We start from the raw sequence: 26,237 nt of genomic DNA on the forward strand, positions 1-26,237 counted from the left end.
ATGACCTGCTTTGTTGATGCCTTGGTCTTCGATATGTCACCTACAGTATTTTGAGTATGGCCTTCTTGCAGTCTCTAGTCTGGCATGGAACCATGGAAAGGTGTGAGGTGATCTGTGACAGAGGGCAGAGAAGCTTCAAGAGATTGAGGAGAGGCTGAGAGGGAAGAGGAGGAGAGCTGGAGTCAAAAGAGAAGGACTTGGCAATGATCCAAGTGCCCAGGCAGCTGAGGCAAGTTTGGAAGAAAGGAAATGGGACAAATGTTGCAAGAGGCGTCAGTGCTGGGCTTCTCCCCAAATGGTGAAGAAATCTAGTTTGTTCCTACAGATGTCGGAATGTGCCAGATTGCAAAGGACATGTAGATCAGACAGCGGTCGGAATCACACGTGGCGCTACACGATAGGATACTGTTCCTTTAATGCAACAGGAACACCTGTCTAAATTATGAAACAATGAATTAACATAAAGAAACACTGCTCAAGGGGAACATGTAATGCTGCTGGGAGGTATTACAGTTGCAACACCTGGCACTGGCGTGGCCTCCCTCAGGCAACGCTCGTAAACTGCCACAAGGGTGTCATCAACAACGCAAGCTGTGAGAAACCCACCCAGGGGTCTATAAAATCCATGCAAGCTGAGCTCCAGAGACCATTCACCACCGTCTCCAGCACTACCATGAAGAAAGCAGGCTGCCTCCTCCTCCTCACTGTGCTCGCCCTCTGGGCAGGGGAAGTGTTCTCAGCACCACAAGGTAAGAGCCAGAAACATTATTACTTCTTAGCAATCCAGAGTGGAGGGGGACTTGAGGGTGGCTTATGTGCTCTAATAGGTCCACTTCAGCAGCACATCATCTGGGTTACTTGAAAGGGGAGGTGGTTAGGTGGCAGGGGCGAGAGAGCGAGAGAGGAAGACCTACAGAGACAGAGTTCATCAGGTAAAGAGAGAGAGGGGAGAGAGGTGGAAATACAGAGACAGAGTCCATCAGGCAAAGAGAGAGAGGGGAGAGAGGTGGAAATACAGAGATAGAGTACATCAGGTAAAGAGAGAGAGAGGAGAGAGGTGGAAATACAGAGACAGAGTCCATCAGGTAAAGGGAGAGAGAGGAGAGAGGTGGAAATACAGAGACAGAGTCCATCGGGTACAGAGAGAGAGGGGAGAGAGGTGGAAATACAGAATACAGAGACAGAGTCCATCAGGTAAAGAGAGAGAGGGGAGAGAGGTGGAAATACAGAGACAGAGTCCATCAGGTAAAGGGAGAGAGAGGAGAGAGGTGGAAATACAGAGACAGAGTCCATCAGGTAAAGAGAGAGAGGGGAGAGAGGAAGGACTACAGAAGACAGAGTCCATCAGGTAAAGAGAGAGGGGAGAGAGCTTGAAATACAGAGACAGAGTCCATCAGGTAAAGAGAGAGAGGGGAGAGAGGTGGAAATACAGAGACAGAGTCCATCAGGTAAAGAGAGAGAGGGGAGAGAGGAAGGACTACAGAAGACAGAGTCCATCAGGTAAAGAGAGAGGGGAGAGAGTTGGAAATACAGAGACAGAGTCCATCAGGTAAAGAGAGAGGGGAGAGAGGTGGAAATACAGAGAGAGAGAGTCCATCAGGTAAAGAGAGAGGGGAGAGAGGTGGAAATACAGAGAGAGAGTCCATCAGGTAAAGAGAGAGAGGGGAGAGAGGAAGGACTACAGAAGACAGAGTCCATCAGGTAAAGAGAGAGGGGAGAGAGTTGGAAATACAGAGACAGAGTCCATCAGGTAAAGAGAGAGGGGAGAGAGGTGGAAATACAGAGAGAGAGAGTCCATCAGGTAAAGAGAGAGGGGAGAGAGGTGGAAATACAGAGAGAGAGTCCATCAGGTAAAGAGAGAGAGGGGAGAGAGGAAGGACTACAGAAGACAGAGTCCATCAGGTAAAGAGAGAGGGGAGAGAGTTGGAAATACAGAGACAGAGTCCATCAGGTAAAGAGAGAGGGGAGAGAGGTGGAAATACAAAGATAGAGTACATCAGGTAAAGAGAGAGGGGAGAGAGGTGGAAATACAGAGAGAGAGTCCATCAGGTAACGAGAGAGAGGGGAGAGAGGTTGAGATACGGAAACAGAGTCCATCAGGTAGAGAGAGAGAGAGAGCTGAGACTCAGAGGCATGGGTAGATGCTCTGGTGAGGTGTGTCTAAAGGTCATACATAACCTGCAGTTTCTTCGAGTCAAGGCATGACATTTAGACAGAAGAAGTCGGAATCAGAGGGAGCCAATCCTTGCTGTTTCAGACTTGAGCTTTGTCCACTTAATGCTTTAACGAGAAGAAATTCCGAGTTATCTCATCTGTATGAATTTGAGACACCCCAGATGCAGAATAAGAGGCAATCAGCTCTACACTGCGCATGCGCAGCTGTATATGATTGGATCCCGGACCCTTTATGCTTCACGGGATCCAAAAGAGGAAAAAGCCTCCATGTTTTATGTAACCGGAGAGGTAGAGTGAATGAGCGCTTCATGTTGTCAACGTGTAGTGTTCCGTACATAGGGGCAGATTTACGAGCCCCTTGCGCCACTTTTACACCGCCGTTGTGTCACTTCTGTGACGCACAGGCGGCATAAACCATGGGCCACGTTTCGCCCTATATACAACGTGACGCATCTAGGGATATGCGTCACGTTGTAAAGCCGTACGCCACATGAAACCTGCATCAGGTTTCATGTGGGCGTTCCGACGCAGGGGGGGGGGTGTTCCGGCACAGTAAAGCCTCGGTAAAGTGCCTGAGTGAAATCTACAAGAATCCACTCAGTCACTTTTCCGACGCCGCTGCGTCAAAACCTTGAACCTGCTTGAAACAGGTGTAAGGTGTGATGCACCACGTTATGTATGGGCAGGCCACGAGCATTGCAGGAGTTGCATCGTGCATTGCGACGGGAGATGCGTCATATATCTATTTATCCCTGCACCACGATGCGCCGCATACTAAATGCGGCGCATCTGTGGTGGCGCAAGGGTTAACTCGCATGACGCATCTTACCTGGCGCATCCCTGCTGATTTGCAGGGATGCGCCAGTCGTCGTAAATCTGCCCCATGGAATGTACCATGTCATGACCAGGTCAGAATGCAAGGGGAGGTTTTGAGAAGGTGGTGTGGGTGGAAGGAAGGACGGGAGGGAGAGCTGAGGAAGGGAGGAGGCGATGGCTTTGTTAGGCCAGGATCGAGAAGCAAAGCTTATGAAAGAGACTTGTTATAAGAGCGATTCTTTACACTTCATTTTACGGACAGCTCAGCTCAGAATCAAAAACAAACAGACCTTGCCACTATTTTAAAGCTGCACCATCTGTAAGTAAATCACTTGCACCAATATTTACAAAGGTTTTGCGTTGGGTTTTTAACACAAATCCGACTCAAAACCTTTTTGGGGATTTACAAACCGAGGCAAACTGGTATTTGAGTTGGCTTGTATGGCAAAGTAATGCAAACCGGTACAGACGGCTGCTTTGATTTACTTAGCGTCAAGGCGGCATTACATGGGTGGTACATGCACGTACCCATGCAACCACCCATGGCTTTTGATGCAAAAAAATATCAAGTAACATTAGTGGGCAGGGATTTGCACCAAAAAGCAGCGCTGCTGGAAAGCAGGCTTTAAAAGGAAAAATGTTTTCTTTTCTCCCTATTTTTCCCCGACGTTGCATGTGTGCTGCACTATACAGCGCACACACAAAGTAGGAAAAGTTTTGATGTCATGTGGTGCACAAGGCGCAAAGGTGTGTTCGTTGTGCTTGGCACTAGGGGGAGAGGAGGTGAGTGGCATATCTCTCTGGCTATGGTGCTCTCCTGCTCTATCCATGTCACACAAGGCAGCGCAGTGCTGTGCTGTGTCACGTGACACCTTTGTATATCAGGGCCTAACTAAGAAACACATCTGGGTAAATGAATTGGCGTTACGCACTGCAGGCTCATAAAAATATACACACCTTCACATTCACAGACAAGATTTCACATTCAATCAATCAATCAGTGACACTTGTAAAGCGCGCTACATACCCGTAGGGTCTCAAGGCGCTGGGGGGGGGGAGGGGGGGGTCCCGCTACTGCTCGAACAGCCAGGTCTTCAGCTTCTTCCTGAAGGAGAGGTGGTCTTGGGTCAGGCGCAGGTCGGTAGGGAGGGAGTTCCAGGTCTTGGCGGCCAGGTAGGAGAAGGACCTTCCTCCTGTAGTCGCTCTTCGGATGCGGGGGACGGCGGCGAGGGCGTGGTTGGCTGATCGGAGGTGGCGTTTGGGAGCGTGGAAGTTGACTCGGCTGTTGAGGTAGCTCGGGCCTTGGTCGTGTAGGGCTTTGTGTGCGTGGGTGAGGAGGCGGAAGGTGATTCTTTTGTTGACGGGGAGCCAGTGAAGGTCTCTCAGATGTCCGGAGATGTGGCTGGTTCGTGGGATGTCGAGGATGAGTCTGGCTGAGGCGTTCTGGATCCGCTGGAGTCTCTTCTGGAGCTTGGCGGTGGTACCGGCGTAGAGGGCGTTGCCGTAGTCCAGTCGGCTGGTGACGAGGGCCTGGGTGACGGTCTTCCTGGTCTCGGTGGGATCCACCAGAAGATCTTCCGTAGCATGCGTAGGATGTTGAAGCACGCCGAGGAGACGTTGTTGACTTGCCTGGTCATGGAGAGGGAGGAGTCCAGGAGGAAGCCCAGGTTGCGTGCATGGTCTGTCGGTTTGGGTGCGGTGCCCAGGGCGGGAGGCCACCAGGAGTCGTCCCAGGCGGAGGGTGAGGAGCCCAGGATGAGGACCTCCGTCTTGTCCAAGTTCAGTTTCAGGCGGCTGGTCGTCATCCACTCGGCTACCTCTTTCATCCCTTCGTGCAGGTTGGATCTGGCGGCGGCGGGGTCGTTGGTCAGGGAGAGGATCAGTTGGGTGTCGTCGGCGTAGGAGATTATGCTGAGGTTGTGTTTGCGTACGATGGCCACGAGGGGGCTCATGTAGACGTTGATGAGGGTGGGGCTCAGAGATGATCCTTGAGGGACGCCGCAGGTGACTTCGGAGGCCTCTGACTTGTACGGTGGTAGGCGGACTCTCTGTGTTCTTCCGTCGAGGAAGGAGATGATCCAGTCCAGCGCCTTGTCCTGGATTCCGATGTTGCTGAGGCGCCGTACTAGGGTGCGGTGGCAGACCGTGTCGAATGCCGCAGAGAGGTCTAGGAGGATGAGGGCCGCTGTTTCTCCATTGTCCATCAGGGCTCGGATGTCATCGGTGGCGGCGATGAGGGTGGTCTCGGTGCTGTGATTGGCTCGGAAGCCGGACTGTGAGGGGTCGAGGGATCCGTTTGTCTCGAGGAAGGCGGCCATCTGCTTGTTGACGGTCTTCTCGATGACTTTGGCTGGAAACGGGAGGAGCGAGATGGGGCGGTAATTCTTGAGGTCGGTGGGGTCCGCTGTAGGTTTCTTTAGTAGGGCGCTGAGTTCGGCGTGCTTCCAGCTCTCAGGGAAGATGGTGGTGTCGAAGGAAGTGTTGATGATGTCTCGCAGGTGGGGTGCGATGACAGCGTCGGCCTTGTTGAAGACGTGGTGAGGGCAGGGGTCGGTCGGTGATCCGGAGTGGATGGAGTTCATCGTGTGGATGGTGTCTTCGGTGCTGATCGGGGTCCAGGCGTGGAGGGTGGTGGTGGGGGGTGGTTGTTCGGTCATGGTGTGCGTTGGTTGGTTGTTGAAGCTGTTATGTATGTCCGCGATCTTGTTGTGGAAGTATGAAGCGAGGGAGTTGCAGAGGTCTAGTGATGGGGTGATGTCGTTGTTTCCTGCGCTGGGGTTGGAAAGCTCTTTCACGATGTTGAAGAGTTCCTTGCAGTTGTGTGCGTTGTTGTCCAACCGGTCTTTGAATGCTGTTTTCTTGGCGGCGCGGATCAGCTGGTGGTGTTTCCGGGTGGCAAGTTTGAAGGAGGTCCTGTTGTCTGGTGTCGGTTCCCTTCTCCAGACTTTCTCGAGGGCTCGGCAGTTCTTCTTGGAGCTCTTGAGTTCGTCGGTGAACCATGGGGCCTTCTTGCTGCCGGGTCTGCTAGGCGGGGTCCTCAGTGGGGCGAGTTCGTCCGCGCAGTTGCTGATCCACTTCGTGAGGTTGTCGGCGGCTTGGCTGGGGTTCGCTGAGCTGGCAGGAGGGTGCTGGTTCAGGGAGGTGGCGAGCTGGTCTGCTGTGATCTTGTTCCAGCTTCTGCGGGCTGCCTGTTGCTGGTGTTGGTGGGTCGTCGTTCTCTTGAAGGTGAAGTGGACGCAGCTGTGGTCCGTCCATTGAAGCTCTGTGGCGTGGCTGAAGTCTATGTCTGTGCTGGATGAGAAGACTGCGTCGAGTGTGTGTCCGGCGAGGTGGGTGGGGGTGGACACCAGTTGCTTGAGTCCCAGGTTGGCGAGGTTGTCGAGCAGGGTGCTGGTGTTGCGGTCGTTGTTGTTCCAGATGGAAGTTGAGGTCTCCCAGGAGGATGTAGTCGGCGGAGGGGAGGGCATGCGGGCTGACGAAGTCGGCGATGTCCTCGCTGAATTGTGTGCGTGGTCCAGGGGGTCGGTAGATCAGGGTGCCTCTGAGGGTGGTGTTCGGGTTGGTGTGGATCTGGAAATGCAGGTGTTCGGCGCTGGTCAGGGTGTTGTCGGTGCTGGTCGTGAGACGGATGGTGTTCCTGTGGATGATGGCGATGCCTCCTCCCATCTGGTTGGCGTTTCGGTCCCTCCGGACGACCTTGTAGCCCTCTGGGATAGCGATGGCGATGTCGGGAGCTGAAGAGGCGTTCATCCAGGTCTCCGTGAGGAAGGCAACGTCAGGGGCTGTGGCGTCTAGAAGGTTCCAGAGTTCGATGGCGTGTCTGTGGACGGAGCGGGTGTTGAGCAGGATGCACTTGAGGTGGGTGCTGCTGGTGTTCGACTTGGTGGGTGCTGGTGCGAGGCTGGTCCGGATGCAGGTGAACTTGCAGGCGTGGCAGCTGAAAGGTCCGTGGGTACGTCGTGGAGTGGCTTGATGGCATTCTGGGAGTCGGCCGGTGTTGAGTGCGGTGAGGGTGGCGGCGGAGTACGTCAGGCGGGTCGGTCGGGATCTTCGTTGGCCAGGGGTCCTGGCGCTGGGCGCGGTCCGGTCGCGGACGGGCGCAGACGGGCTTACCTTTGGCGCGCCTTCGGCGCACAATCGGCGCGCCCGCTGCGCGTGACCGCTGCGCGTTCGCACGGTCGCCATATAAGGCGAAGTGCGCGGGTGGGCGGGGCAGCTGGGAGGCGGGAGCGGGGAGGGAACAGAAAGGAAAAAGGGGCGTGGTCAGCGGTGGTGGCGGGAAGCGGGGAGCGGGGAGGGAAGGCGGAGGGCGGCGAGGTAGGCGGGCAGACAGGCAGGAGAACGCAAAGGGCTGAAACTGACTAGAAAACAATACAGGCACAAAAGTCAGACAAAAGCTGCTAACACGGGAGGAAAATGCAGTTCAAACAAGCACAAATGCTAGACAAAACAAGCACAAAAGTCAGACAAAAGCTGCTAACACGGGAGGAGAATGCAGAAACTGACTAGAAAAAATACAGGCACAAAAGTCAGACAAAAGCTGCTAACACGGGAGGAAAATGCAGTTCAAACAAGCACAAATGCTAGACAAAACAAGCAAAAACAGACGCCAGCGGCGTCAGCCGGCAGCGAGGCAGGCAGCGAGGCAGAGGGCAAGGCGAGGGGGCACACACAGCAGCTGGTGGCCGTGCGGCGCGGGGGTGTCCCACAAGTGGGTCACACTCACCTGCGTCGCACGGTCGCCATATAAGGCCAAGTGCGCGGGTGGGCGGGGCAGCTGGGAGGCGGGAGGCGGGAGCGGGGAGGGAACAGAAAGGACAAAGGGGCGTGGTCAGCGGTGGTGGCGGGAAGCGGGGAGCGGGGAGGGAAGGCGGAGGGCGGCGAGGTAGGCGGGCAGACAGGCAGGAGAACGCAAAGGGCTGAAACTGACTAGAAAAAAAATACAGGCACAAAAGTCAGACAAAAGCTGCTAACACGGGAGGAAAATGCAGTTCAAACAAGCACAAATGCTAGACAAAACAAGCACAAAAGTCAGACAAAAGCTGCTAACACGGGAGGAGAATGCAGAAACTGACTAGAAAAAATACAGTCACAAAAGTCAGACAAAAGCTGCTAACACGGGAGGAAAATGCAGTTCAAACAAGCACAAATGCTAGACAAAACAAGCAAAAACAGACGCCAGCGGCGTCAGCCGGCAGCGAGGCAGGCAGCGAGGCAGAGGGCAAGGCGAGGGGGCACACACAGCAGCTGGTGGCCGTGCGGCGCGGGGGTGTCCCACAAGTAAATATGCCTTGAAATTCAACCACACTAATTCACATTGACACACATATCAGTCCATGTTCTCACATCACACACGCACACTTCTCTTCACATTCACACATACCCATTCATACTCACAATCACCTCTTCTCATTCACATAGTTCTCTTCATATTCACACATAACCCTTCACATTCATGTAAGGCCTTCGAAGTCTCATGTATGCCTTCACACTCACTCACATCCCTTCATATCAATACACACACACCCTTCACATTTACACCTGCATCTTCACATCCACACACACCCTTCACATTTACACCTGCATCTTCACATCCACACACACCCTTCACATTTACACCTGCATCTTCACATCCACACATACCCCTTCACATTTACACCTGCACCTTTACATCTACACATACGCATTCCCATTACCATTCAGGGGCCCTATTTATCAAAGGGTTGCGTCACGTTTGCACCACGCAACCGGGTGCGAAAGTGACACAACCCTTAAGATGCGATTTATCAAGCCACTCAAGGCCCCCTTGTGTGGCCCTGAGTGTCTTGATAAATCCAGAGTAACTCACCACAGCAGAAATCACTAGATTGCATTAATCTGCCCCAGAAAGGTATTCCATGGGTGGTGCGTGGGTGTTCCCACGCAAAAACCATGGATTTTGACACATTCCTAAATTCCACATAATTGCTAGAGCCGGGAATGCGCCAAACTGCTACTCCTGCCAAGGTGAGGCATAACAAGCTGAAATACCTTTATTACTCCTCACTTTGTCCTCTTTCTATGTGTGCAGCATTCACATAGAAAGAGGACAATGCATCAGGAGATTGTTTTTGTGCAGGGAGGTGTCCTTTCCTGCACAAACAAAAATCCTGCTTACAACGCAGGCACCCCTGCACCATGGTGAAAGGGTGGCTGCGCTGGCGCAAGGCAGTACATTGTGTGCCAGCACTGGGAAAAGGTACGAGTGCACCGTACAATGTAAAGTAAGGAGCATTCCTTCCCTTTCGCTATCGCGCAGTGCAGAGAAGCAAGGTGACTTGCTGCGCTGCATGACACAATGATAAATATGGGTACGAAGTTCCTCTATGATTCAAGATAAAGCAGAGGAGATATCGTAGAGTAGAGTGAGTCACTTATGATTACTTATGTAAATGCAAAGAAGGGGGGGAAATCCCCTTGTCGGAACTAAGGCTCTCACACACCCAGCAAGCTAGGTGCTGTGGGATTGGGGGAACAGCTCCACTCTCATTGGGCGTCATTTAAAGATTGGCTGGCATTGGGCGTCATTTAGCCCCTTCGGTGCCCGCCCCTTTCCCCGCCCTGTGCCGGCCGTTACATTAGCGGGCGGGGTTTGTGACGAGCTGGACTCGTCATGGGCACAGCGCCACCGCGGCCCATGACGAGTCCAGCTCGTCACGGGCACCGAAGAGGTTAAAGATTGGCTGGCATGTCTGTGCCTCCAGAGGATTTCGTGGCTCACTGTCCCCCCTGCCCTCAGGGTGGCGCTGTGGGATTGGGGGACAGCTCGACTCTCATTGGGCGTCATTTAAAGATTGGCTGGCATGTCTGTGCCTCCAGAGGATTTCGTGTCATGTCTGCACCACTGAAGACAGTGAAAGTTTGGTGAGAGGCAGCCATGTTTCACAGCAGTTTGGCCGCTCAGCAAACGCTTTTATTTTCTGAAAAACAAACTTACAAAGTTGGAGTTTAGTTTCCAAAGATGAAAAACTAAAAACCCTGACTCCCTGGGGGGGTTTCCCACCAGCGTTGGTGTCATCTATATTTTTTTTCTGTTCAGAAACTCCACAGTTTCCTCTCCTGTTGCAAAATTAAAGTATGGATTTTAAAGCTAGTCTCCCTGTTTATTAATGACGAGACAGCCTCCCACAGCCACATTACGAAATGGCATCAGATGAGCTGCTTGTTCTCTTCCCCTGAAGGATACACCAAAACACCAGCTTTAGGATCCTATAGAAGTAGGACTGAGAGAGGGGCTTTGGCTCCACCCACACGTTGCTCTTCCTTCCCAAACTATTTGATTGGACAGAAGTGCTTGCTGCAATCCTATTGGTTCCTGGGAGGTTTTCCCTCACCTAACATGGCCACATCATTCAAATGCAATAATGCAGTAGGGTGCAAGCAAAACACGGCATGCCGCTCTAGATTTCTTTCCTTTGACAAAAGAATGAGTCTCTCAGTCGATTGCATGTGAGACTGCTCTTTAGTCACTATATAGATATTTCTCCTCGTTCTGCCTCCTTTGAGAAGGCGTATCTTTTTGATGCATTCCCAAGTCTACCAGTTCTGGTACATCTGGCAATGCGTCAAAAACTATGAGAGTTGCATGGGAACACTCACGCACCACCCATGGAACGCCTTCCCAGGGCAGAGAGTGGCAACTCAGTGATTTGCGCGGCGTTGCTTTGGTACAGATTTGTGGAGCCGCTCAGGACTAGACAAAGTGCCCTTGCTTGGCTTCCTAAATCGTATGCAGGGTTTGCGTTGCACTTGCACCATGTTGTATGGTGCAAGAGTGATGCAAAACATCTCGTACATAGCCCACCTTGAAACTAAGGGACATTTTTACAAGGAGGCGTTAAGCCACATCAAGTGGCTCAATGCCGCTTTGCAAATAAGGAGAAGGGGATATGGTCAGCAGGATGTCGCTAAATGTGACGTTCTGGTGGCAATATCCTCTTGTAGATATGCCCCTAAGGTCAGTGGGAGCGGGGGCTCAGTAGGCTGGCTGGAATCACCAGGATTAAAACAGGCGTTTTCAGCATCAACGTGGTATTCATGTTACTCTGGAATGTAAAACACTTGGGGGCATATCAGCAACGAGGTCATATAAAATTATCGCCGCTTTTGCGGCCGTTTTCGGGCGAAAAGCGGCGATAATTTTATCGCCTAATTAGCAAGGCCACGCTAACGCGTGAAACCTTGCATTCGCGCCCGGATTCTTAACGCCCAGCTTTGCATCTCTAATGAGATGCAAAGTGGGCGTTCCTGACCTGACATGACAAATGTCGCTAAGCGACATTTCTTCTATCATCAAGCCCCACGCTATGAAGCATAGCGTCAGGAAAAGTAGCGATAACCCCTGTTATCGCTACTTTCCTTACGCCTGCTTCAGGACTGACTTAGTCATGATATCCTATGGAAGGTGGATATCATGGCTAAATATGTGAGGCCCTATCAACAAGCTAACGCCAAACTTCGTGAGATTATCGCTGGGTTTCCAGTCATAATCTTACGTTTGGCAGTTAGCGCTAGGCTTTTTATCGCTTTTGAGATAAGCGTTGCTAATAGCACGCTATCTCAGCGATAAAAATCCACGTTAGTCGGCAATAATTATCCTAGCGCTAAGTGCGCTTAGCGACAATTATCGCCGGTTGTTGCTGATATGCCCCTTGGTGACCAGAAGGAATTTGATAACATACAGCATCAAAACAAAATGTAACTACATTTTAGTACCACAATGGCAGGAAGTTCTGTTTCTATGGTGGTGAAGGTCTCCTGCATCCACACATACATTGGATTTCTTTGAAATTGCATTTGTGTGAATCCCTTGTGAACTTTTCTGTGATGACTTAAGTGATTCTTATGAAAATTGAAGATTACCTTTCTGAAGAAATATATGTGTGTGTGTGTGTGTGTGTTTGCTGTGTTTACTGCTCCCTGCCTGAGAGTGTTGTTTGAAATAATATGAAGGTTGGGTCTCTAGTGCTTGTTTGGAGACACACCTAAGCACTGGGCCCCATAGCCCAGCATGACAATGTTCTGTATGTTTGTAAAAAAGAGCCAGTGACTGAAGAAAACTGAGACCCTCTTTAGCTGAAGGTGTTGAAGTCGAAGGTCCCGCTGGACTGTGGTATTGAAAACTGAGGTCCTGCTGGACTAAGGGTGTAGAACGCTAAGGTCCTGCTGGACTGAGAGTATTGAATGCTGAGGTCCTGCTGGACTAAGGGTATAGTACACTGCGGTCCTGTTGACCTGAGGGTATTGAAAGCAGACGTCCTGCTGTACTCAGGGTATTGAATGCTGAGGTCCTGCTGGACTCAGGGTATCGAACACTGAGGTCCTGCTGGACTCAGGGTATTGAAAGCAGAAGTCCTGCTGGACTCAGGGTATAGAACACTGAGGTCCTGCTGGTCTGGGGGTATTGAATGCTGAGGTCCTGCTGGACTAAGGGTATAGTACACTTAGGTCCTGCTGGTCTGAGGGTATTGAAAGTAGAAGTCCTGCTGGACTGAGGGTATAGAACACTGAGGTCCTGCTGGTCTGGGGGTATTGAAAGCAGAGGTCCTGCTGGACTGAGGGTATAGATCTCTGAGGACCTGCTGATCTAAGGGCCTTGAAAGCAGAGGTCATGCTGGACTGAGGGTATAGATCTCTGAGGTCCTGCTGATCTAAGGGCCTTGAAAGCAGAGGTCCTGCTGAACCAAGGGTATAGAACACTGAGGTCCTGCTGGTCTGGGTGTATTGAAAGCAGAGGTCCTGCTAAACTGAGGGTATAGATCTCTGAGGACCTGCTGATCTAAGGGCCTTGAAAACAGAGGTCCTGCTGGACTGAGGGTATTGAATGCTGAGGTCCTGCTGGATTAAGGGTATAGAACACTAAGGTCCTGCTGGTCTGAGGGTATTGAAAGCAGAATTTCTGCTGGACTCAGGGTATTGAAAGTAGAAGTCCTGCTGGACTCAGGGTATAGAACACTGAGGTTCTGCTGGTCTGGGGGTATTGAAAGCAGAGGTTCTGCTGGACTGAGGGTATAGATCTCTGAGGTCCTGCTGATCTAAGGGACTTGAAAGCAGAGGTCATGCTGGACTCCAGTTATAGAACACTGAGGTCCTGCTGGTCTGGGGGTTTTGAAAGCAGAGGTCCTGCTGGACTGAGGGTACAGAACACTGAGGTCCTGCTGGACTAAGGGTATAGAACACTGAGGTCCTGCTGGTCTGAGGGTACTGAAAGCAGAAGTGCTGCTGGACTCAGGGTATTGAAAGTAGAAGTCCTGCTGGACTCAGGGCATAGAACACTGAGGTCCTCCTTGTCTGGGGTATTGAAAGCAGAAGTCCTGCTGGACTCAGGGTATAGAACACTGAGGTCCTGCTGGACTCAGGGTATTGAAAGTAGAAGTCCTGCTGGACTGAGGGTATCGAACACTGAGGTCCTGCTGGTCTGGGGGTATTGAAAGCAGAGGTCCTGCTGGACTGAGGGTATTGAAAGTAGAAGTCCTGCTGGACTCAGGGCATAGAACACTGAGGTCCTTCTTGTCTGGGGTAGTGAAAGCAGAAGTCCTGCTGGACTCAGGGTATAGAACACTGAGGTCCTGCTGGACTCAGGGTATTGAAAGTAGAAGTCCTGCTGGACTGAGGGTATAGAACACTGAGGTCCTGCTGGTCTGGGGGTATTGAAAGCAGAGGTCCTGCTGGACTGAGGGTATAGATATCTGAGGTCCTGCTGATCTAAGGGCCTTGAAAGCAGAGGTCATGCTGGACTCCGGTTATAGAACACTGAGGTCCTGCAGGTCTGAGGGTATTGAAAGCAGAATTCCTGCTGGACTCAGGGTATTGAAAGTAGAAGTCCTGCTGGACTGAGGGTATAGAACACTGAGGTCCTGCTGGTCTGGGGGTATTGAAAGCAGAGGTCCTGCTGGACTGAGTGTACAGAACACTGAGGTCCTGCTGGACTAAGGGTATAGAACACTGAGGTCCTGCTGGTCTGAGGGTATTGAAAGCAGAAGTCCTGCTGGACTCAGGGTATTGAAAGTAGAAGTCCTGCTGGACTCAGGGCATAGAACACTGAGGTCCTTCTTGTCTGGGGTATTGAAAGCAGAAGTCCTGCTGGACTCAGGGTATAGAACACTGAGGTCCTGCTGGACTCAGGGTATTGAAAGTAGAAGTCCTGCTGGACTGAGGGTATAGAACACTGAGGTCCTGCTGGTCTGGGGGTATTGAAAGCAGAGGTCCTGCTGGACTGAGGGTATTGAAAGTAGAAGTCCTGCTGGACTCAGGGCATAGAACACTGAGGTCCTTCTTGTCTGGGGTATTGAAAGCAGAAGTCCTACTGGACTGAGGGTATAGAACACTGAGGTCCTGCTGGTCTGGGGGTATTGAAAGCAGAGGTCCTGCTGGACTGAGGGTATTGAAAGTAGAAGTCCTGCTGGACTCAGGGCATAGAACACTGAGGTCCTTCTTGTCTGGGGTATTGAAAGCAGAAGTCCTGCTGGACTCAGGGTATAGAACACTGAGGTCCTGCTGGACTCAGGGTATTGAAAGTAGAAGTCCTGCTGGACTGAGGGTATAGAACACTGAGGTCCTGCTGGTCTGGGGGTATTGAAAGCAGAGGTCCTGCTGGACTGAGGGTATAGATATCTGAGGTCCTGCTGATCTAAGGGCCTTGAAAGCAGAGGTCATGCTGGACTCCGGTTATAGAACACTGAGGTCCTGCTGGTCTGAGGGTATTGAAAGCAGAATTCCTGCTGGACTCAGGGTATTGAAAGTAGAAGTCCTGCTGGACTGAGGGTATAGAACACTGAGGTCCTGCTGATCTGGGGGTATTGAAAGCAGAGGTCCTGCTGGACTGAGGGTATAGATATCTGAGGTCCTGCTGATCTAAGGGCCTTGAAAGCAGAGGTCATGCTGGACTCCGGTTATAGAACACTGAGGTCCTGCTGGTCTGGGGGTTTTGAAAGCAGAGGTCCTGCTAAACTGAGGGTATAGATCTCTGAGGACCTGCTGATCTAAGGGCCTTGAAAGCAGAGGTCCTGCTGGACTGAGGGTATTGAAAGGTGAGGCTCTACTGAACTGAGGGTAATGAAAGCTAAGTCCCCATTGAACTGAGGGTATTGAAAGCTAAGATCCACTTGAACTGACCATCTTGAAAGCTGAGGTCACGCTGGACTGCGGTATTGAAAGCTGAAGTCATGATGAACTGCGAGTGTTGAGGACTGAGGTCCTGGTAGACTGAGGGTGTGAAAGACTGACGTCCTGCTGGGCTGTGCATGTTGAAGGCTGAGGTCTTGCTAAGCATTGCATAACACTGATATCACAAACATGTTCAAAATATGCATTGTTTAAAAATGTTTCCTGTTTTTTGTGTCAGTAGCTGGGATATGTGCAGATCTATGTGGGAAAGGATGTCCTAAGGACCATACATGCGAAACAAACGAATGTGGTGGCCGGATCTGCGTACAACAAGTCGGTGAGTGTTCATGGAATGAGGTGGAAGGAGATTGAGGGGTGATGAGCGATTGAGTTATTACTTATTCTTTATTAATTGGTTTTAAGACTATTGAGGAGAGAGGGATTAAAAATGTACACAGATCAATCAATCAATCAATCATGATATTTGTATAGCGCACTACTCACCCGGGGGGGGTCTCAAGGCCCTGGGGGAGGGGGGGCCGTCACTGCTCGAAAAGCCAGGTCTTGAGTTGCTTCCTGAAGGAGAGATGGTCCTGGGTTAGCCGGAGCTCTATCATGGATATGGAGCATCAGTCAAATCTGGAAAATCCAAAGCAAAACAATAAGGAAGCAAAGTGTTTGAGCTTCTTAAACAGTAAAAATAACTATAAATAGCAATTTGGTCTGTTTTTTAGGTAGTCTCTGACATCAAAAACAGATAATTAGCATTCTGTTTCATGATTTGTAGCACATATATGTGATCACAGTACAGAGATGTGTTGCCACCGATGCAAATTACTCAGTATATAGTGCGACACCATCTGTGTTTTGACCTTTCTAAGCATCTTCAACATTAAAACACAAGTAGGTAAACCACTCACTCTTGGACATATTTATAAACACAATACACATTGACATATTTAAACCCAATCTTCTTAACTGTGCAAGGTATGTTTGAAGATAGCATCTGGAAGAGACATTGCCCATCTGTAGAACATCTGTTCCATCATCCAATCCTGGATGTGGGAGGTCTTCTTGAAGCTGCACTCTGCGAAGACAAGGTTCAGCCTGAGCACCTACAAACAGAAACACTCTAAAGTAAAAGAATGTTTCACAGAAATGCATTCTTCCCTACTTCCACAACAGGTTCATCAACTGTGTCTTCTACTCCATGACCCTCAACTCTAAGAAGATAGAGGCAGCATGGCACAAGCTTCCACGCATCCACCATACTGATACATCTGCACCAAGACGCTTAACAGAGGCTCTGGAGAAGCCAAAAAGGGAAAAACATTGATGGGGCTTACAACCCGCACGCCTTGCGACACCGCATTCAGCATGTTGATGAGAATCCACAAGTCCAGAGCAGTTCTGGAGCTTTAGGGGTCCCCGGCCTCTGGAGGTGTGTCCTGCGAGCTGTTGTATACTCCATACACATACAGCATCAGCAGTTTTGTAGAAGAGCATGTTAGAAAGCAGATGCCAAACTTGGGGCTTTCCTTCGCTTCCCAAGCGGGTACCATGATGATATTACCTGATGGTGTATACAAGCCTTATAAAGAGCCTTTATTACATAGGGTCACCCAACAGAAGGTTCAAGCATCCTGTCCTCTTAAGATCACAAGACATGCTGCTTCTTAAGTTCTGTAACACTATAGATTCTTCTCAGGACCAGCACAAGTTAACAACAATTGCACATGCAGGAGTCAATACTCAAGCAGACGTTGGCTTCACAGTCCCAAACTTGTGTGGGTGTTCCTATGACGTTAAAAGAGTTTTTCAATTATTCCCAGTACATTTAGCTTTTCTCTCTGCACGGTTTAGTCTGGGTCAAACATAAGCGTGTGACTCGATTGGAGGAATTACTGGATCTGCCTTGACTTAGGCTACTCCTATGGAAATCAGTTCTGACCCTGGCTTACAGTCCTACTACACCTTCCTACCAGCCCTTATGAAGGCGTTTGGTGCTCTTAAATAAACATAGATCACTCAAGGGACAGAAGCAAAGCAAGTATCTCTGAGGAAGAGTTTGCCTACTCAGTCAAAGGTCAAAGACAAGCATCCTGGGACCGGTTTCGGGATAGCACCCCTCATCAGCCAGGCTATCACAGGACCATTCCCATGAGGAGCAGGGTCAAGACTGATTTGCACATGGCTGGGTCCAATCCGGGGTGGTGAAGTGAGCAAAAGACCGATGGATTTAACCCATATCTGTGACTGGGGGAGAATGTTTGATTTATTCAGAATTCAGTCCATCATTTGTTGCAGCTATCATTTTCTGCACATAACCTTTCAATATTGTGTAATGCCATTTGGGTTGTGCAATGCTTCATGCATCCATATTTTCGGAAATTTTGAGTAATTTGTTATTGCTAAATCTTGATGATATTCTGTTTTTCAAAGAAACACACTGAACTTTAAGAACGTACTCATCTTGTATTGTCAAATTTCAAGCAAACTGAATGATTCTTGTCTTTCGATGGATCATAGCAATATGTCTTCTCTAAGGGATTGGCCTTCACCAACAAATGTAAAGGGGACTCAAAGTTTCTGGGGTTTCTTGGGGTTTGTAAACATTTATCAACAAATCATTCAGAACTTTGCAGATATAGACAGTATTACTTGAGTCCTGAAAAAAGGAAATGTAAAAGGATTTTGTTAGAAAAATCAAATTGAAAAAGCCTTAAATATGCTCAAAAGTGTTTTTACACAAGTACCTATCTTGTATCATCTTGATTCGTCAAGACAGTTAATTGTGAAAGTGAATTGTAGAACCAAAGGTCTCTGAAAAGGAGAGTCGAAATGATGGTGGCCTGGAATATTCAATTTTTTCATTTGTCCCATGTTGGTCTGAACCTGAACAAAATTATTTGATACTTGAAAGAGAACGTTTGGTCATGAGATTGGCTTATACTGAAAATAAAACACACACTATTGGTGACTGAAGAACCATTTGAAATTCAAAGAGGTGCTCAGAATCTTGACACTTTCATGAGAAGCAAAGGTAAAGGCAATGGTCTTCACATACAGGTCCCAGAGGCCCACTGAACACAGCGTCTGAAGGTGTGCCGCTTGTCAACTCGGTCCATGCTCCTCTCCATGTGGTCGCGCGGAGCCTCCAATATGCCTTAAACTTATATCTTCACACAGATGTAACATTGCGCTCCACTTCCGATGCAGCAGGCTTGACAGGGTGCCTTGATCTCTATGCCCTTCTCATTACTTCTGGGCACTTGGCTGGCATTATGTGCTTGCCCACTCCTCTCTCCCATCAGAGCAGGAGGTGGTTGTCAAGCATTCAAAGTTTACACACAGCAGTGGGAGAGGAGGAACACGGCAATGGAAGAGAATTGAGGAAAAAAGGATCAGATGAAACCCAAAGGCTGGTGAAATCCTCAGAGCAGGGCTTTCTCTGAAAAACGTATTTAAGAAAAACGGGCTACATTTCAATAAAAAGAAATAGCTTTATTAAAAAACAATCACGGACATGGTGATCTGCTGTCCCCAGCTGGCCACCATCCCTGTGTTATTTCCCATTCCCAATGAGCCGCAAATTGCAAGCTGCCTCATAAATATTGACGAGGCAGGTCCATTGCGACCCCGTTTGGGAATCGCTAATGTGTCTGAGAAGCATTAGTACATTCCACTTGCGAGTCTCTAATTGCGACTCATAAAATGAAATGTTCGTACATCTGGCTGTAGATCTTATTCCAGGCTGCCAATGTATGGAAAGAGCACATTCAAAATCATCATTGTAATCTACAAATGCACAAAGAACAAGGCCCCTTTCTAGCTCCAGGTTTCAAACCCGGACCCGCTGCCTAGTCTGACCGCGTAGATCCCCGGTCTTAATGTTCCTTGAGTGACTGGAAGGGATGTCACTGTTTTGGTGCCAAAGGCCCTAAAGAGCGGACCTCTTGCATTAAGACCTTTAAAAAGGACCGATCTTCGTAGGCTGCAATGGGGCGGGGGGGGGGGCTGAAAACCGCTCTATTTGGTGGGTGGGATCAACCTTCTGTCCAAGTATCTCCTTGGTCCATGGTTTTTCCTTTGGCCGTGGGGTGCCTAAGGAGAATTCACTCTGTAGCTTACTCCACACAATGTCATTAAATCAAATAAATATATATATCCAACTCATGCTACACACCCCACTTCAGAAGAACCTGAGGCCCATCTTTAAGGAGCCACTCAACCTGTAGAAACACGATTTTATTGGGTACCCCATGTGGAAGCAAAGGAAGAGACCCTTCTTTCCCGAGTCTTTCTTGCCATCACTCTATACCCTTTCCATTGAACAGCGCAATGGGCCAGATGTACGAAGCTTTTTTCAGCTCACAAATGGTCTGATTCGCAGAATCCGGCCGTTTGGGACCTGAAAAAAGCACATTTAATAAAGCCCTATTTGCGATTTGGTAAGCTATTACCGAATCGCAACTTGGGTTTGCAAGTCACTATTAGGAAGGGTCATGCCAAGGGCGTCCAGTCCTAATAATGATTCCGGTCGTAAAACATTCATACTTTACAGACACTGTGAAGGAGGGGTAACCTGTATGCAAAAGAGAAGGGTCCCTAAGGGAGCCTTCCCCTATGTGAATTTGGGCGTAAACATTTTCTGAGCAGGCTGTGCTGCCACGGAGACCTGCCTACTCTTAAAAAATGAAAAGGAAACGTTTCAGTTTTTTTAAAACATGCATCCTGTGTTCCTTTAAGGAAAACAGGCTGTGTTTCGTAATATAAAGCTGCTTTATGAAAAAAGCAGTCACAGACATTGTGGTCTGCTGTCCCCAGCAGGCAGCCATCCCTGTCAGTGTTGGCCAATCCTAATGGGTCCTGCCTCATGACTATTAGCGAGGCAGGTCCCTTGCAACCCATCGGGAATCGCACTGTTGTACATAGCTGTTTGCGATAGCCTCATCGCTATTAGGAAATCTCAACCGGAAGTCTATGTACATTTGGCCTCATGTGCCTCGATAGCAACGTTTTCGCTATGAAAGGACCCACACATATTTCCATTTCTTTGGGTGTCAGCCGATTTGAGTGTGTATTCCCTCATCAGTGTCTCTCCATGTGTTGGTGGACAGCAGGCGCACTGCCATGGACACGGAGCCCATCCCCAGTCCCTGCGGTGTCTATGGCCGTGCAAGCAACCTTAGGCTTGTTCCAGTCCTACTGCGGCTGCTGGGTGAGGGACAGCTAGAGTACGAACGCCCGGTGTTCACCGGCCCTGTGTCAGGGCACATCCTTCTCAGCTAGAAGACAACTGCCACCTCCTGAGGAGGAGCTGTGAGACACTTTGTGGCACTTTATAGAGGTACCCGGGCCTAGCTGTCTGGACAGACTCACGGTCTTCATTGCTCAGAGGGAACCGGGCCTAGCTGTCTGGACAGACTCACAGGCCCCTTTGGTACGGACACACACAAGCTATAAAAGATGAGACTGAATGCCTGCAGAGTAAACCCCTGTGCATTGGCAGCACCGTCTCAATGGTGTCCTTCCACCATCTTGTTTGTGGCAGTAGTGTTGGATATGACGCATTGGTTCTTAGAAGCACCAGTGCACATAGGACCTGATTAGAATGTGAGATACTGCTCCACTTGGTCACAGCTGTTCTAGTATTCTCACACCCAGTTTTTAATGTTCTCTACTTGCTTCTTTCATTTTTTATCCAGGAATATGTGCATTTACGTGTAAGCTGGGCGCACTGTGTGCCGGTGGCAAAACATGCAAATCAACGGCTTGTGGCGGGACAGCGTGCGCATGATCTGAAGGTGAGCGTCGATGGAGAGTCCAAACCTGACAATAGCACAACAGAAGAATGTGAAAAAGGGTAGTGGCTGGCCCAGGATAGGGCCCTCCCCTCATGTGTTTGTGTTAGGGGGGAGGGTCCCACTATGAACACTGCTGCTTGAGAATGTCATTGTAGCAAATCAACCTTGTTCACAATAAAAGAATGTGACCTACTGAAATACTATGAAACTCTTCAGGGAAAGCGTAGGAAAAAGTCTAGGGGGCAGATTTATGTTGCACTTGCGCCACTTTTGCGCCGCCGTTGCGTCACTTTTGTGACGCAGCAGCGCCGCAAATCCTGCGCCATGGTGCGGGGTATTTACAACGTGACGCATCTGGGAGATGCGTCACGTTGTAAAGCCCTGCACCACATGTAGGCGTTCCAGGGCAGGTGGGGGCGTTCCGGCGCAGGAACGCCTCCTAAAAGTGGCTGAGTGAAATCTACAAGATTTCACTCAGTCACTTTTGAACCCATGCTGCGTCAAAACCCTGCGCCTGCTTGAAGCAGGCGTAAGAATTGACGCAGCATTGTGCAGATAGGGCCCCCCAGAGCATTGCTGGAGCTGCGTCACGCTTGCAACGCAACTCCAGCAATGCGCCACTTTTACGGCACAGATGCGTGACGCATCTGTGCCGCTTTTGCCCCATGGGGCGCCGCATTATAAATGCGGCGCATTCATGATGGCGGAGCTGGGGCGCAAAATAACTGGCGCATCCCTGCTGATATGCAGGGATGCGCCAGTTATTATAAATCTGCCCCTCCATTTCCTGTACGACGCACAACCCTGTCCGCACAGGCCTCGCTTGAAACACCTCATTTATGACAGCGGACCACACAGTTTCTGACGTCGAGCCTCATAGGCTCCATGGCTGGACAGCTTACTTCGACGCATAGATCATGCCCCTGAGCTCACAGTTCAGTGATGACACCATCAGGGGTCGTGTTGTCTTTTATTTTCTGTCTTCTTTAGCCAGCCAACACGTGTTTTGTCGTGTAGGGATTAACCACAACTTTTTCAGGGCTAAAAGATATAACGAACAGCACAGATCCGGGTGCAGTGTGCTTACATCTAACAGCCCCACTGCATTGTTCTGTCTATGAACTATATCACCGTGTTAGAAATCCTATCTTCTCGAAGTTAACACAACAATATTCATTTTGATGAACAAACTAATGAGTATGTCCCACACATATCATGAACGAAAGACAATTAGCAGGAGCCGGTCCTCCTCTGATCCAAAGCTTGTGCGTCTTTGCCTCAGAAACAATCCAAAGTGTTACCTTCTCCCCTCACCTGGAGAGGCGAATGCAACGCCCATGGAAACGCCTCCCTACCGCAGAGTAAGGCAACGCCGCGATTTACACAGCGTTGTATTACTCGAGAACTATGAAGCAACCCAGGGCCACACAAAGTGGCCTTGCGTGGCTTAATAAATCTCTCTTTTAATTTGCATCGCGCATGCACCAGATTGTTTGGGGCAAGAGCGACTCAAAGGGGCTCGGTAATGTGTACCCAAGTCTTCATGAGGTCTTACCACACAAAAACCCTTCTTACACAGAGCAGATGGAAATTGTGATGAATGTAAGAAATACAATTATTTTGACCTTTAAAATATTTCACAGATACTGCCCCCACAAAAATTCAAATGTATTAAATATTTATAAAATGTATAAAATATGTATCTACCATATAAAGGGAGAAAAGAAAGACACATGCACAATAACAATGCTAAATATGTAAACAACCAGGAGCCCAAAATCTCAAAGGAGTTCAATCAAAACTTTACAATGCTCACCTCTTCCCAGGCCTAGCCATGTCTCTGCATTGGTCTTTGAGCCGATGGTGACCAGCATGGACAGATCCAGTGTGAAAGACTTGCCTCCAAACTGAGTCCAGACAGTGACTATCTGTTCCTTGGGTGTGAACTTGTTGGACACTGACCACCAGTGCCCCGCACATCACAAGTGCAGTGTAACACAGGACAGGAGCTACACACAGACAGCAAAGCTCACCAAGAAACAGGCAGGTGAGCACAAGAAACTTACAGATTCCAACAGCCCATCAACAGCATCCTCAACATCTCTTTCAGATGAGATCAGACAAGAGGACACTCAAGACCTCAGTACATTTCAGATGGAGAACCACTTGCTAGAGAAAATATTTTAGATTGTCAGAGATGTCCCCAACCCAGTCTGGGGTAAAACCAACCTTCATTCAGTGATGACTTTCAATGAGGATACATGAGTGTCACACACACACTCAAGTCCACAGGACAAATATTTCAGCCCCGTAAAAACTGGGACAGGCAAGTCATGAAAGGGCTAGAAACATGCCTGTAATGAGCACCTCCTGTTCTACCATCGAATGGGGATTTCCGTATCTGACACACAGAGGTTAACAACTTTTCCTAATGACAATGAAACCTATGTGGACGTGCTCACTTGTGATACACTTTGGAAATCACCTGTGTGAGATGCTGTGGGATTCAAGTGACTGGCTGAATGTTTGCTCATTGAAGCTCATGCTGCCACTCATGGTCTTTTGTTAATTCTATTCTTCCCTTTCAGGCTGATGGGGCCACCTGGCATGTCTCTTTCCCTCCAAGGACGCCACCTTCTACCAGTCGCTGGCTCATCCCTGAGTGGTTGATCAATAGGACAACGTCTTTGTGACAACAGAGGATATACCAGTGGTTGCACTATTACCGTATGCTGTTGCATTATGATGTTATTCGGCACCCTGTTGTGGAGTATGTATAATAAAGAAACAGTCAATAATATATGCCTCTTTCTATTTAATAAACTACCGATTTTTATACTTCATGCATATATATACATATTCACTGAGAAAAACAAAGGTTACAGGGATGTTATAGTTAGGCTCAGATTTCACTCATACAAAATGATAGATCACTCATGACATGGTCAGTGACATCACACATGACAGTCCAAATGACATCACTGATGACATCACTGATGACATCGTCCTGGGATTGTTAGTGTTTTCTTACGTTTCTGAGTGTTAAACATATATACTATGGTACCAAAAAAGTTACATTAGTATAGTTTGTGTACTATTAATGAGTGATTCTATTTTAATTAGATTATGTGAGTGTCTGTGTAACTGTGTGTATATGTGGGTGAGTGGGTGTGTGTGGCTCTATGGGTAGATAAGTGGATGTGAGTGGCTATATGGATAAGTAAGTAGCTGTGTGAGTACCTGTATGGATGTGTGAGTGGGTGTGTAAGTGGTGTATGGATGAGTGAGTGGGTATGTGAGAGACTGTATAGATGAGTGAGTGGGTCTGAGTTTTTGTATGAGTGAGCGAGTGGGTCTGCCATTGGCTGTGTGAGTAAGTGAGCAGCTCTGTGTGTGGCTGTGCGGGTAAGTGAGTTGGTGTGTAAATGGAGGATAAGAGGGTTCATTAGTGGCTGTATGGGTCAGTAAACAGGTGGGTGAATGGCTGTAAATGGTGAAAGACAGGGTGCTTGAGTGACTGTATGGAGTGAGCAGGTCCATGAGTGTTTGCATGGGTAAATGAGAGGGTACATTGACAGGCTGTATGGGTCCATGATGGGTGTTTAAGTGGGTGCATCGGTGAGTGAGTGGGTGTGTGAGTGGCTGTATGGGTGAGTGAGTGGGTGTGAGAGTGGCTGTATGGGTGAGTAAGTGAGCATGAGAGAGGCTCAATGGGAGACTATGTGGTTGTCTTAGTGTCTGTTTAGGTGACTGAGTGCAAGTGTTAGTATCTGTATGAGTAAGTGTGTGTGTGAGACTAGCTGTATGGGTGAGCAACTGGATGTGTTGAATGCCTGTACGAGTGAGGGAGTGGGTGTGTGAGAACTCCTTGTTCTGTATATTTACAGTGAATGGATGTAGGAGCACTGGGTGGCTAGATGCTATCTTTGAGCCAGGTCACCCCCTCCCTGACTAAAGTAAAGATGCAGATGAGGGCAACCCTGGGACTGGGTTAAAGGGACACACTGTCTCTAGGCATATCTCTCCCGCCAGCCCCAAACCCACATTGGAGGTTGAACCAACCCATATTCCATATCATACGGGGTGCCTTGAAGTTTGCTTAACTTGATTTGTTCATTTTATACCCAACATGAGCTAATTCAACCTAAGAAAATGGTGAAACGGGGTGGGTGAGTAAATTGCTGGGCTTTTGGACTGGGGAGGTACCGCGGCAGGTGAGTAACAAAAGCAAGCACATATATAAACCTGGTGTTCCCAGGGCGGAAGCTCTGGGGAAGTAAACGGGAGAGTAGGGCAAGATAAGGGCACTAGAGGGCAGAAGCAACATGGGGAGTGGGTGGGGGAAGCAAAACGGAGGGTGCAAGTAGGAGAGCCAACACGGAGGGCACAATTTGGGGAAAGGAAACAATACAGAGAGAGAGCAAAGTGGAGCACTGGGGGGAGCAAATGGGTGAAAAAGAGCAACATGATGCTGGCGAGGACAAGCGCATCAGTGAGAATGCATTGCAGGGTGAGTGTGGGGAGCACACAGGCAAGAGAGGAACATGGAACGTGGTGGATGGGAAAGAGAAGTACATGAAGCAGACAGTTGGAAAACAAATGCACTCTCATTGCTTAGACAAAAAGAAAAAGTAGAGTATGAAAAGTGAGCAGTGGAAAGACACAAGTAGTGTGTCCATGCTCCAGGGGAGGAACAAACACTAGAAGAAGGAAAGTCCACATGCTAACGAATAGGAAGCCAGCAAATGAGAGTGATAATAAAGGAAACCAATGGTAAACTATGAGTGGGCTCTAAGGGCCAGACGTACAACCCTAAATTGCATGCGCAAAGGGGTTAGCGATCCGTTTACGCATGCAAAAACGAATAGTGCCATGTACAATTCCTAATTAGCGAGTCGCAATTTTATTATGACTCGCTAAATAGGAATTGCAACTCGCTATTAGGAAGGGGCGTTTCAAGGGTGTCCCTTCCTGTAGAGACTCTCTATCCCATGTATGAATGTTAAACACTCGCAATTTACCACCCTCTTCAAGAGGGTGGTAATGAACTCGCAAATGGGAAGGGGTCCCCGGGGGACCTCTTCCCCTTTGCAAATGTAGGGGAAAATACTTTTTAGGAGCAGGCATTTGTCCCAGGGACCACTACCTGCTCTTAAAAAATGAAACAAAAAAGTTTCAATTTGTTCTTTTTTTAGGTCTCGCCTAAGACAGCGCATGCTGTCTCTTTGAGACATTTAGTAAGTGGCTTTTAAAAGTGCCACCAGAGGCTTTTGGTGGCCTAAAGCTTGAGTGCAC

At 49.1% G+C, this 26,237-nt stretch overlaps 1 long non-coding RNA gene across 1 annotated transcript; it reads left to right on the forward strand.

Annotated features, from left to right (window-relative positions):
* Positions 1-598: 598 nt before the first annotated feature.
* On the forward strand, positions 599-23,740 carry LOC146808582 (uncharacterized). Its single transcript, XR_014968009.1, has 4 exons — positions 599-749; positions 15,377-15,472; positions 20,844-20,942; positions 23,531-23,740. It is a non-coding gene; the product is annotated as an uncharacterized LOC146808582 (long non-coding RNA).
* Positions 23,741-26,237: the final 2,497 nt, after the last annotated feature.

This window comes from Triturus cristatus, chromosome 8 (genome assembly GCF_964204655.1).
Source record: "Triturus cristatus chromosome 8, aTriCri1.1, whole genome shotgun sequence".
Classification (NCBI taxonomy): domain Eukaryota; kingdom Metazoa; phylum Chordata; class Amphibia; order Caudata; family Salamandridae; genus Triturus; species Triturus cristatus.